At 41.9% G+C, this 13385-nt stretch overlaps 1 protein-coding gene across 1 annotated transcript in view; it reads right to left on the reverse strand.

Moving 5' to 3' along the window:
- The window catches only part of SKAP1 (src kinase associated phosphoprotein 1), a 241111-nt gene that overhangs the window by 6465 nt on the left and 221261 nt on the right, over positions 1 to 13385 (reverse strand). The gene's annotated exons all lie outside the window — the stretch shown is intronic.

Here is a 13385-nt window from a genome sequence, read left to right on the forward strand (position 1 = left end):
TTTGAACTCCTTAAAACTGGTGTAAAATTTGTGGGCATGTGTACATGTGTTTTATCCCTGGGGTGAGGCCCAGACCTCTCATCAGATTCTCAAAAGGTTTATGAACCCTCTACAGTTGACCAACCAGCACTTTAGGGGGAAAGTACAATGATCTTTATGGCCTGTATCTGCTCTTTGGCCCAGTGTGGCCATCTCACCCCTACCCCCACTTTTAAAAAACAGTGGAAGGAAATCAAGAATCCTGCCATTCTGGGTTTCCAAGGCTTCAGCCTTCCAGCTGCCAAATCTATTCCTTCTTCAAAGGCTGACCAAGCTTGCTTATCCCTTCTAAGGCCATCTCTTTTTTTTTTTTGCGGTACGCGGGCCTCTCACTATAGTGGCCTCTCCCGTGGTGGAGCACAGGCTCCGGACACGCAGGCTCAGCGGCCATGGCTCACGGGCCCAGCCGCTCCACGGCATGTGGGATCTTCCCGGACCAGGGCACGAACCTGTGTCCCCTGCATCGGCAGGCGGACTCTCAACCACTGCGCCACCAGGGAAGCCCTAAGGCCATCTCTTTAACTGTGACTTAAAAGTTGTGGTGTCTTCTTATAGCTTCCATTCAAATCCACATGATGGCTTTTGGAGCAAACTGCTTGACACTGCTCGTTCCCCTGAGAATGTTCCTAATGGAAATGTTCTCTTTTCACATTGAATTGGGCTTCGATAAGCCTCTGTGGAACAAGATTCACAGAAACTGTCTCATACTTTTATTCTTTTAACCATCAAAGTTCACTATTTCAGTGCTTGTAAACAAGAGACTACCTCTTCAAGGGAACAATCAATCAGCCCCTAACATGAAAGATCAATAAATGCTTCACATATGTATGGGAAAGGCCAATCAATCACAGAATTATTGGTTTATGATTGCTTATTTCTCTTATTAGTGCCTGTACATCATACATTATCATTAGTAAAGATGGGAAATTTGAATTCCTAAGCAGAGTAGATTGTAATATTCCAAGCTGAGCCAAAAACATCATATTTTTACTCTGGGTTGGCCTACAATTTCTCTACTGAAATCCAGCTTTGGATATTTAATGCTTTCTGAGGCTATCGAAAGTGATTAAATAAATTGAGGGCTCTAACTCAGCACCCTTCCAATTGCTGAGAAAAACAATTGTTCACCACAGACAAACAGGTGCCCATTTTTCAGGACAAATGGTTTTAGGAAGAGATTTTACCAAAGGAGAAAGCGAGTGGTCAGTTGGGTCGACAGTGGATTAGTTCTGTTGGAACCTGTGAAAGGATCAGAGCCCAATGCTTGGCTGAAACCTTGGGTAGCTTGGCGGCCTCTCCAGGCTGTTTCACACCGTGTTTTAAGTTCTTGGCAATCATTTTCTCTTTTTTCCATTATTCAGAGTTTTGGTCTATAAATCATAATAAAAATGTATCACTAAATTTGCCTCAATTGAACTAGTTTTATTTATTGCCACGTTTCAGGGAACCTGCTCACCTAGACATTGGTGAGACTGGAGCCGGGGCCAGGGATGGGGGGCTTTGAGTCTAAGAAAGGGGACATTGAAAGGCTGGTGGCCAGCGACAGCAGCTGGGGCGGGGGGAACATGGCAACAACTCCACAAAGCTCACCCCCGGCAAAGAGCTGAGTGTTCTGAGAAGAGGAATGTGTCAGCTAGATGGAGGGTCTGAGAGCCCTGAGTGCAAGGGACTATTCAGCCTCAAGTCTGAACTGATGTCCTGAACTGGGTGTGAGTGGATAATGACCAAGTCAAGGCTAGGGAGGGGTGCAGGACCCGCGCACACACTGGACATTGTTGGTGATGGAAGTGTGGGCAAAATACAGAGTGTGCATGACAGAAAAATCATAAGCTGTGAAGGTAAGAGGGAAGGCGGAACAGGGCTGTATGGAAAAGAGAAATGAGAAACACACAACTTGAACTTTGACTAAAAAGGAGAGGAAGGATAAAGGGAAGGTAAACACTTTGCAGACAGGAGAAAGCAAGGTGCTAAGTGCAGAATTCAGGAACAATAGAGGCAGCACCATTTCGGAGCTGATAGAATGGTGATACCACGTGAGACTGGCGTATTAATATGTATTCCATAAACTGTGCTGCTCGCAGCTCTGCACCACTCTATTTTGCTCTGACCGCAGGACCAGCCTCAGGCACCACAACACAATTTGGAAACAATGTGACGGAAATGTTTAATCTGCTCGGCCCATCTGTGCTGCGTATTTCTCCAGATCTCCCTGAGAGAGGCGCCTTGAATCTCCACATTGCCTTTAATATTCTCCTAAATCACCTCCCCACTGCACTTCAAGGGCCATTGCTACAATATCACAGGTTCATCTAAAGTGCAGTGGGGGTGGGGTGGGGGTGGGGAGGCGCAGGCCAGGATATTTTTTATTTTAAAATAATTTCCAGGGATCGTCTTTTTTGCTTCCTTTAAAAAAAGAAGAAAAGTTATTCTACTGTTGCTGTAAGGTTATTGAGGTTGTTCATTGCAAAACAGGGTAGGATCGAGTGGAATCATTCTCCAAAGAATTATTTTTATTAATCTCGATTCCCTCAATTGGACATGGGAGGGGGTAAGCAGATGCTCCTTCTCTCTTATGTTTTTCTCTTATCCCTGCACCTTGCTACGGTGATGTGTTCATTTGGGGCTGGTGCCTGTCTGCTTTACACTCTCTGCATCAGGTATCACTTTGACCCTGTCCTGCTCCAAACAAAGCCATCTTGTTCAGGACAGGTAAACTTTTAGTCCCTGGTCACCATGCCCTCATCAGAAAGGAACACTGTCTATATTATTAATTTTTAGCTTAAAATCTTATATTTTCTCTCTGTAAGTACAGATGTTAGCATCAGATTTCCACTGCCTTTCCTCCACTTGATTTTGTCAGATTCAGTGATTTGGGGCTAGAATGTAGGAAGCTGGGGTAGGTTTCAGAGAAAGAGGGGATGACAGACCTTAGACAAATGGAAGAGAGTTGCACATAACCAAGAAAATTAGGATTCCTTTTGCTATGTGAATTAAAGAAATGAATAATTTAATCCGTGAGATTGTTCCGGCGAGGGAAAGGCAACGTCCCAGTTGCGAAGCCTACAGCTTGTCGGTGTGTTACATCATCTGCACACATAGGCGTTTCCATGACAACCGCTTATAGCTTCATTTCCTGGATCCCTCTAGGGGGTGTCACAGCCAGATCCACCTGCTTTTCACCCTACCCTCGGTGGGGTCATGGTAAGGTCGCCAGAATAAATGAACGCGGGTACTAATGATCTGTTTACTGCTGTTTATGCTCTGTGTGTGTCAGGGGCACCGCACATTTAGAAAGCTCATTATGGTTGCAATTAGAATGCACCATCGCTAGATATTTAACTCCTTTTTCTTTTAAATTAGCATTTTAATAACATTCTTTGAGCAGAGAAACAAAATGACCATTTTTCACGGACAAACTTCTAGCTGTAGGTGCAACTTCAATGGCAAAGTTGTGAAGGGAAAAAAAGAAAAAAAGGCCATTTTTACTACTTTCACCCTCCTTCTTACCAAAAGGATATTTTTATTTGCTTTCTAACACACTCGATTTCCTAAATTTGTTTTGAATCCAATTATATTGGGTGGTTTAAAGTACGGCGTTCTTGTTGGATGGAAATTAGCAGCTACTGAAATTAACTTTCTATGTGACCTGTGAAAGGGACGAAAATAATTACAAGTGTGTGTAAGAGACCCTTCTCCAAAAGACCTTTGCTGTAGGATCAGACTGTGATCTGACCCTACCATTATCAAATATCTTTATATAGTAATTGCAAGGGCTATTTTCTTTAAAAAGGTGGTTGCAATTACTGTTTTTGTTTTGTAATTCTTAGGATTATCTTATAGAGGATAAATGATGACAAAACTTGTCATTATAAACAGGATAAATACGAAGCAGAAATAATGAAAATAATAACACAGCATCATTTGCCGTTTAAAAAGGTGAGATCTTGGGGCATCAAAAAGTAAGACAGAACAGGAAAAATACAAGGTAGAGACCCACTGGGTCAGAATGTTCCAATAGGCACTAATTGCTTTCTAGGAATCAGCGAACACCTTTGCTAGGTGTTTATAGATCCTCTGTTTGTAGAAAGTACAGTGAAAAATAACAATTTGAATGTTTCGATTATCTTTCCCAGTCTGTTCCATTTTCATTATTTATTTCCTATAAATCGGGACCTTGCTGAACATAATTCTGCAGACAAGGAGGTTGATGGGACAGCCAATGTGAACGAGGAGATAGATGGTGGGTGCGTATAAGATAGATGCTATGTGTTTATGAAAAGGAGCAGTATGTCTGCATGTGAACATCCACAAAGTAGAGCAAGCAAGCGTGTAAACTATAACGGGTATTTATAGGTGGGAAAAAAAAGGTGCAAGGAAGATTGTATGGGAACAAGCACACTGAGCCTGAAAAGGGTTTGCTTTTTTCCTACCCTCCACGTCCAAGGTCCGCTAAGATGTCCCCTGCTTGCTGTGGCTCCTGTGAAACAAGTCTTTCCATGACAACAGATGGGGGATTTCACAGCCAGAAGACACAGGAGGTCAACAGTTGAAAAGCAAGAGTTAGAAAGAGAGATCTTTATCGACATCAAAACAATCCCCTGAAAGATAGAAGGAGGAAAAATTTAAAGGCGTAGCAGGAAAGAAAAAGAGCCTTTATAAAAATGCAGGTTAAAATGTTTAGGCTTTTGTATCAGCCTAGTTGCACCTTAGACTCTGCCATTTCATAAATAAAATACGGATAGCATAGACTATAATCTGGTGATAGCTACCCCAGGACATATCTAGATACACTTCTGTTATTTTAATTAAATACTGCATTATGGTTTGTGACAACTACATAGCTACAGCGTAAATGAATTTGGAATTAAAGCGTTACTTAGGCATCCAGTCATTTTTATTTCATTCCTCAGTCTTACAAAGCAAATAGCTATAAAATCAAGATGTTTGTTCATTTACAGATGGAGCAGGATTGTTGTCGCTGTTCTTTTTCTCCTTAATCCTCCTGCACAAAACGAAGACAGAGCTCAGAGTCTGGCTCCCGACACTCTTAGCTTATGAGACGCATCACAAAGAAAGACACACCTTCTTGACTATAATGTGAAACGCTGAATATTAATTGCTGGTATTTCGCTTATCTTTCTAGCTGAGTTCTGTCTTTTAACAGTTATTCTAATGGGCTGCAGTCTTGCACTGCCAGGAGATTTTTCTCCTTTGCTTAGTATTTAGAAACGCATTTTATTTTATTTTATTAAAAAAAAATCTTAAAGTTCATAATCCTCCTTGGAAGTTTTTAGTATCTGGAACTCTTGCCAAATACAGAATATTAGTGGGAACAGGGAAACCGCCCAAGCTCTTTGCTGAAAAGATGATGCACTTTCTGAATCTAAAAGGAAAAATATTTTTCATTCTAGGAATATTAATATTTCCTTAATGAAACTTGAGAGGGCATTACAGTTTGATATAATCAGTTGGTCAGTTCAAATGTCACTTCACTAGCAAATTATGAGAAAGAATATTCTTGTCTTACAGGCACAGACTTTCACTCAAAATTTATATGTTAAAGTAAAAGGGTTTTTGTTCAAATCTGAGGATTTAATTGTGTCTTGAATGCGTCATATGTCAAGATGAAAGTTTTTAAATAGTAAGTTTTCTGAAATCATTGTCTATTATTTCTAGTGTGAGAATCAATATTCTTTTTATTAGTCTTAAATACCACAAGTCTGGCAATGTCTGCTAATTCCAGCTTTTCTGTGTTCTAACCAATTATCCCAAGCCCCCTGTAACTAATCCTATAAGCATAGAAGTTACCGCTCTGTATATCTGCAATGAGGTTATAATTTGCTTCAGTATTTTGCTAGTTTGGTTGGCGAGCTGGATCCATACACTACCAAGAAACACTAGCAGACAGGTTTGGGGAGGCTGAGTTCCTCTTGAGAAAATAATTACACAGAAACAAAGCTTTTGTGACCCCTTTTAAACAGAGCATCTCACCGAAATGTCATCCAGCCTCTTTGGCAGATTAGTGAGTTTATTACTAAATCTCTGTCTAATAAACGTGCAGTTGACTCTGGAGGAGCTGCTTGTTATAATACTGGCAGTGGGAAATGGAGGGAATGTCACAGTTAAAGACACAAATTTTCCCCATAATATATTCGAATGGAAACCTCTGAATCCAATACTACATGGGCATATCTAATAAATTTACAATATTTCAGTCTCAACAGCCTTCACTGGTTAGTTTTAAAGATTTATGTGGTAAAAAATTACTCAGTGATGAATATGGTTTATTCTGTGCAGTATTGGAGGTATAAGGAATTAAACTACCGTCTTTAACAGTGAATTTATTATTACCTCTGTCAAAAGACGAAGCCTTTAACAGCATTTGTTATAAATTCACCGCAAAATAAATGGCTGGAATTTTTTTACACTGGAGTTTGTAAAGCATTGGGTGATTGTGAGCATTAACCTAACCCGGCCATGGCTTATATGGTTCTAGGTAAACATTTCTGTCTGGGTCTCACAGCTAATTATCTGATCTGGGACTTTCCACCTGACTGAAGGTGTGTGTGTGTGTTTGTGTGTGTGTACAAAGTGAAGGGTCTTGTCCAGGACAACAGTTCAGGACTGAGGAGATTAAAGTGCAAAATGCCAATTTTACTTTTTTTTTTTTTTTAATGGGTTTTATAATAAATGGCCAGGGTTTAGAGAATAAGGTTGATATGTAGCCAGGTCTCTTGTTTGCAGGTTTATATGCACACACACATACACGCATAAGCACACATACACACACGCACACTCACAAACACCCTCTCCCTTTTGTCCTCTCTTGGAATGGGTGTCCCCTCATTTATAAAAATTACCTGGAAGGAATGAGGCTGCCAGGGTTTGTTCTAGATGATTGGTTCCTGTCTGGGGGAAAGGAATGGCCTCTACTGAATTTGACCGGTGTATGACCGTTGCCTTCCAGCTGACCCCAAATCCCATTCCCATTCTCCTAACTCTATAGCCTCCCATAGGGGTTATTAATGAGAGAAAACACCATCATCATCATCATCTTCGTCATCACAGCACAGTGTTGACCTGCTTGTTAACATGAAATGGGGTTATGGGGACAGCTTCTGCTTCTCTTTTCGTATCATCATAAATAAGAAAAGATATTTTCTGATGGTACCCTCCCTCACCGTCCCCTTTGGTTAGGTCAGAGGTGAATGATAGCTCTTTGGCAGGCATTGATCAGTTTCATCACTATGTTTGTGCAGTCTATGCCCCAGGCCTGTATTCTCCCCACTTCCTACCCCCGAATTACCTCCCAAATTACCCTGCCCATCCCCCAGTCAGCCGAACGGAGGGTAATGGTGCCTGAGGAAGTCCTAAATGGACACTAGATGTCACCAAACACCTCCTTTCCCTCAGAGCCCTGAAATTAAAAAAAAAAAACAACTTCATTTAAAGCAATTGAAGGAATTAACTTATCTGTTTTTATGAGGTGTTGTCAAATTCAACTAAGCACACTTAAAAGAGGAAGTACTGCTGCATTCAGATAATTTTTACAACATACAAATCTCTTCTGGAGGGGTTGGGGTCAAGGGAGGGGAAAGGTCTACATTCTTTAAGTAGTCCTTTGAGGGAGTAGGTGAAGAACACTGGGCTTTAAAAGTCCCACTGTAACAGACATGGTGTTATGTTAACATAGTCCAGGTGTGCCAGGGACAGGCCTGCTGCATTCGGATAACTAGGAGCTGGGTTTGGAGCCAGGACCCGGCCTGAATTTAAGTAGATCCAATCCAGTGCTGGAAGCTAACTGTCAGCCAAGATGATGAAATCGGTCCATCCTCATCCACATAAGACCCATGGCCATCTGACAGCATCATATGTTCAATGTTAAACTTGACCTTGCCTTTAAGGCTCCCTGTTTCCATACCAACTGTACCAGAAGACAACCAAAGCATGGTGTGTTTGGGCGGTGAGAATATCTCCCCACCCTGGCTAAGCCACCATGTAAATATAACCCTTCTGTGGTGCCCAGCTTGTTGCTCCAAGGCTGCCTTCCATGGAAATAAGTAGCCGGAAAAACCTTGGAGGAGCCCAGGGCCAACTCATGAGTCACACAACATAAGCTCAAGAGATGTAGCCTATCAACTCTGTTTACCTTAAATGGTAAACAGGGACCATTTAAGGGTCATTCAGGGACCTCTTCTTCTTTCTAGACAATTGAGAAAGAGTTTCTTTCTCTCTCTCTTTAATTTGCCCTTATCTGCTGGACAGCTCATGTTACCACTATAAATTACTTCTGGAAGAGGAGGCCTAATTTTTAAATGGGCGTTTATTTAGGTTATCTCGAAGAGTAGAACAAGTACCTTTATTATTTAGAAAAAGGTTCCCCAGTGAGAGGCCTTTAAGCCAGGAAGACAGAGTCACTTCTCTGAAACATAGAAACTGTGGCTCGTCTTATCCAAATAGAGACTTCTCACCTCCCTTTCTCCTACTTACAATAAATGCTCGTGGCAGTGCTGGTCCACGGAGGGGCCGTATGCTCCTCAGGTAAAAGGAACTAAGCCAGGGCGCAGTGTTACTGCACCGAGGGTGATTCAGCACCTACCCTGTCATGCCTGGTGCCCAGGCTGAATGGATTTTTGGAGTACACCTGTTGTTGAACCCCTGCCAAGTACTGATGGACACTAACCCCCAAATCACTTTTCCCCCTGTTGATGTTTGGAATGTCAGACAGGACTGAGCAGCAGCCGGCGTGTATTTCAAACACAGCAGATGGATTTTTATATTAGCTCCTATTTCATGTTCAGGCAGAGCGACCGCAGCCTCTGTGCTGCCGAGTTTGCTTCTGCGAGATTAATTTTGTGAAATTAATTGGGACAAGATTGAAAAGGAAATTAAAATGTAGCTGAGTGAACAGGCCTTTCAAACACCTTTTTCCTGCTCTATTCAAACTTGAATTCTGCGGTGGTCTCAGGCATGGTGGGAAGTAATTTACGGGAGCCATCGGTTACGTATGAGGAGACCTGCACAAGCACCACAATCTGGAGCCATTGAAGAGCGTTAAACACCCCGCCGTGGCCTGAGCTGCGTCCCTGCACCGGGTGGAAGCGAAGTTCGGTCCCTGCACCAAAAATGCTGTTCAGAAATATCTGGGCCCAAAAGGCACGCAGGAATGTCCACTGGATGCACAGATCTGCTCCATTTTAAAAATCTCCTTTTAATATATTTGCGGCCCAAATTGGAACTCAGTGCATTAAGTGGGCATGCAACTTCTTGGGGCTTAGTAACGGATAGATGTGTTGGGGAGGTGGGCGGGGTCCTGCAGACTGTGCCACTGCTTACTGTTTCAGAGCTGCGATACATGGCTCTGGCCTCTCCTCAAAGAAGTTTGAACAGGGGCTTCCCTGGTGGCGCTAGTGGTTGGGAGTCCGCCTGCAGGTGCAGGGGACGCAGGTTCATGCCCCAGTCCGGGAAGATCCCACATGCCGCGGAGCGGCTGGGCCCGTGAGCCACGGCCACTGGGCCTGCGTGTCTGGAGCCTGTGTTCCGCAGCGGGAGAGGCCGCAACAGTGAGAGGCCCGCGTAAAGAAGTTTGAACAGTTGATCAATTTTGCCACTGACAAACTCTCTCAGACCAGGAAAGGCACAGTGTATTTCCATGTAAGGCCTCTTCACTGGATGGCCTTCTATTTCCAAGAGAGGACCTGTTGAGCTTTCGAATATCTCTGTGAAGAGTTCTTGGCAGGACAGGCTACCTTTTTTTTTTCTCTCAATTCACTAATAATTTATTGAACTCCTGGTGTGTACCCAATATTGACCCCAAAAGTTTATTGTTAGTGGAAAAGAGGGGAATATCATAATAATTATCATCCTAGACGCCAGGCGCTTCCTTACACAAATTCTCTAATGAAAGTATCACAACACCCTATAAACAGAAATTATCCCATTTCTACAGATGAGGAAACTGAGGATTAGCAAGATTAAGTGACTTTGTTCAGGGTCACATAAGTAACCCACCTGTTGACGATTTGCTTCCCTAAGAATAGGACAGGTGATGGGCATTTGGTTATCTATGGGGGTGCAGCTTTCTTACCCAGCCAATCATCTTCTCTGGAAAAAAATTTTTTAAAGGGTAAATAGCTCTCTTTCTGGGATCATTCTTGTCCAAAGGCCCTAGACCCTAACAGACTCTCTTGGCCCTAGGATTCTAGGATTGAGGGTTGGGTCATACTTGGGCAACTATTAAGAAACAGTAGGTGTGGTGTGTGTGTTTATGTATGTGTGTGTGTGTGTATATATATATATATATATATATGTATATATATATATAAAATGAATATTATTAATCTATAAAAAAGAATGAAATAATGCCATTTGCAGCAACATGGATGGACCTAGAGATTATCATACTAAGTGTAGTAAGTCAGAGAAAGACAAATATATGCTATCACTTATATGTGGAATCTGAAAAAAATGATACAAATGAACTTACTATTTATAAAATAGAAATAGACTCATAGACACAGAAAACAATCTTATGGTTACCAAAAGGGAAAGGGGGAGGGAAGGATAAATTAGGAGTTTGGGATTAGCAGATATATACTACTCTATATAAAATAGATAAACAACAAAGTCCCACTGTATAGCACAAGGAACTAAATTCAATACCTTGTAATAAACTATAATGGAAAAGAATCTGAAAAAGAATATATATATATACATATGTATGTAAAACTGAATCACTTTGCTATACACCAGAAACTAACACAACATTGTAAATCAACTATACTTCAATTTAAAAAAAAAAACAAATAAATACCAAAAAAAAAAAAAAACAGAGAAAGAAACAGCAGGGAACAGCAGGAACCCAAGAATAAAGTTATTACCCCCCAATTCCCACCCCACTCCCCCATCCAGGGGCCACTTCTGTTCTCTACCTGCCACCCCCTGCCCCTCTGAATATTTCTCTTACCATACAAAGAGAGAGGGAAAAGCCAAATGTATTTATGAGGGCTCAAAACAAAAGAACTTAGAATTTTTTTGCTTGTTTAATCTGAATAAATAATTAAAGCTAAGACACATTTTTGTGTGGAATTTCTTTAGCAGATTTGCAAAGTCAGCCTCACCATGTTAATTTAGACCGGGAATGTTTGAGGTGGAAGGAACCTTAAAGATCTAACACGATTCCCTCATTTTACAGGTAAGGAAACTGCTCCAGGTAAGCTGAGCTGCACTCAGTTGCATCTTGTCTTGTGTTTCTCGGGGAAATAGACTTCTCTAGGTTCCTAAGAAGTGGGCTTTTCTTGCCTGACGAAAGTTCCACTGGCCAGAGAGAAAAATAAAATGGAGATTTCTAGATACCATTTTTCTGGACTAACCTCAACTTGGGTCAGTTCTGTCCCTGCAGGTGTGAGAGGCAGGCTGCAGAGTGTAACTGACTCCAATAAAGGAAGCCAGCTGGGGCTAAATATGGAATAATATGGAATAAATTTAGGATCCATATGAGAGAAAATTCCTGAGATTAGGAGTTACTGAACATCTGAATAGACATACAGCTGATAATGGCAGTGGAATCTCCTTTTCTATCTGTCTGAATTGGTTCATTTGTGCTTTTTAGAGGCAAGGGAATGGATCAGGTGGCCTTTTAAGGTTCCTTCCTGTCCAAGGACTCTTATTGAGTTAAGTAATATAATAAAGGTAAATCCAATCTGAAATGCTCCCCAAGCCAACGTTAACTGGAATGAAGTTTTATGAGGGAAACTTCAGTTAAGCTTCTAGCTTCTCATATCTTCCCTTGCCATGCAGAGATGAGCAATGTGGAGAAGAGTGGCAACTGGTGTAGCTTTTGGGGTAAGAAATGTGCTACTACCAAGGTAAGGGATGACTACGAACTCAGGACCTTCCAGGAGATGGAGAAAGATGCCCAATAGAACCAAGGCAGCAAACTATTCCCTGTGAATTAAACTCTGATATATTGGCTTTTAGTAATGGAGGAGGGGAAGGGGGGTTGGTTTAAAAAACCCAAAACAAGTTGGGGAAGGTCCCCATGTTCTTTGTAATCTCAATGTTACAATAGCCCTGGTAACCGCAGACAGCTCTATACTGCAAGGGCAAGCCACCCCACAGCCCCTTCTAAATGGAGGAAAGGGACCCCCAGTGAGAAGTCATTAACAAAGGCAAAAGACATGGAAAACAAACAAAATAATCATGACCCAGAGAGAAGGCCAGCAGACAGTCTGACTCTGTTCTCCCCTCCTCCTGCTGCAGGCACCTCAGACAATGTAAACAGTTAATTTGTTCACCTGCAGGCTCTGGGCAAACAGAGGCCTGGTCACACCTGAGTGGATAACTCGATTACCCCAGCGTGGTAATGTACACAAATTCTATTACTCGGCAAGTCTTGCTTTCGGGCATTTAAAATACCAATCAGGCCAATGTCCACTCCCTTCTTTGCTTCCAATTTATTCTTGGTGTATTGGAGCTTCACCAGAATGGCACCAGGGTGGTGCTGAATTAGGAGTCTGGAAGAAATCACTAGAAGATTCTGATCTCACCCAGCAGGGATTGCGGGCCTCCTGCTCTCTGGAAAAAGGTTGGGTCTGAATTTGGTCGTAGTTCAAAGGGGACTCGTTGGAACTGCTGAAAGGTACCTTCTGTCAGCCCTGGTCTGTTTCTTAAGGAGCTTGTGGTATATTTCAAACTGAGACAAACACCTGGCCAAGGTAATGACATTTACAGAACAAAGATAAATTGCAAAGGATGGGTTAATAACACAATGGGTTTTCAATTTTCCTTTATGGAGTTCACATACTAATCAATTAAAGAGCAAATTGTGCCTCTTTCAAAAATGTGTTTGTTGATATTGATTGCCTCTAGAGGGAGAACTTTTTAACAAGTTTTTTAGGGACACAGTGGATTTCCTTAGCCCACCTATACAGAATATGTGCAGTCTTTCTTTACAAGGATGTGTTACTGATCCCTCAAACAGTAGCCCATGAGTTTTGAAGCTTCTTCACATTGGTGATGGATCTGCAATAATATATCCTTATTTTTGCCCATTTTTTTGTATCCAGCAATACCATTTGTGAGATGGTTAGCTGTGGCTAGGGGCTACCTCTGTGACTCAGGAAGAGAATGAAGTTAGCTGGCCCTTGTGAGTTGGATTCACTATCTTGGCCTTGTCAGCACTTGCTCAAACCAACTGAGCTAACTAGCTCTGACTCCTCCCCCCATATATAACTATGTTACAGTGTTGTTTATCTATAGATGAAACAAGAAGGCGGCTGACCCAGCTAGAATATTTTCAAGAGTATTTTACGGTAATAAAGTAGGTATGTGGTGATGACCTTTTA

The sequence above is a fragment of the Phocoena phocoena genome, chromosome 19, assembly GCF_963924675.1.
Source record: "Phocoena phocoena chromosome 19, mPhoPho1.1, whole genome shotgun sequence".
NCBI classification, from domain to species: domain Eukaryota; kingdom Metazoa; phylum Chordata; class Mammalia; order Artiodactyla; family Phocoenidae; genus Phocoena; species Phocoena phocoena.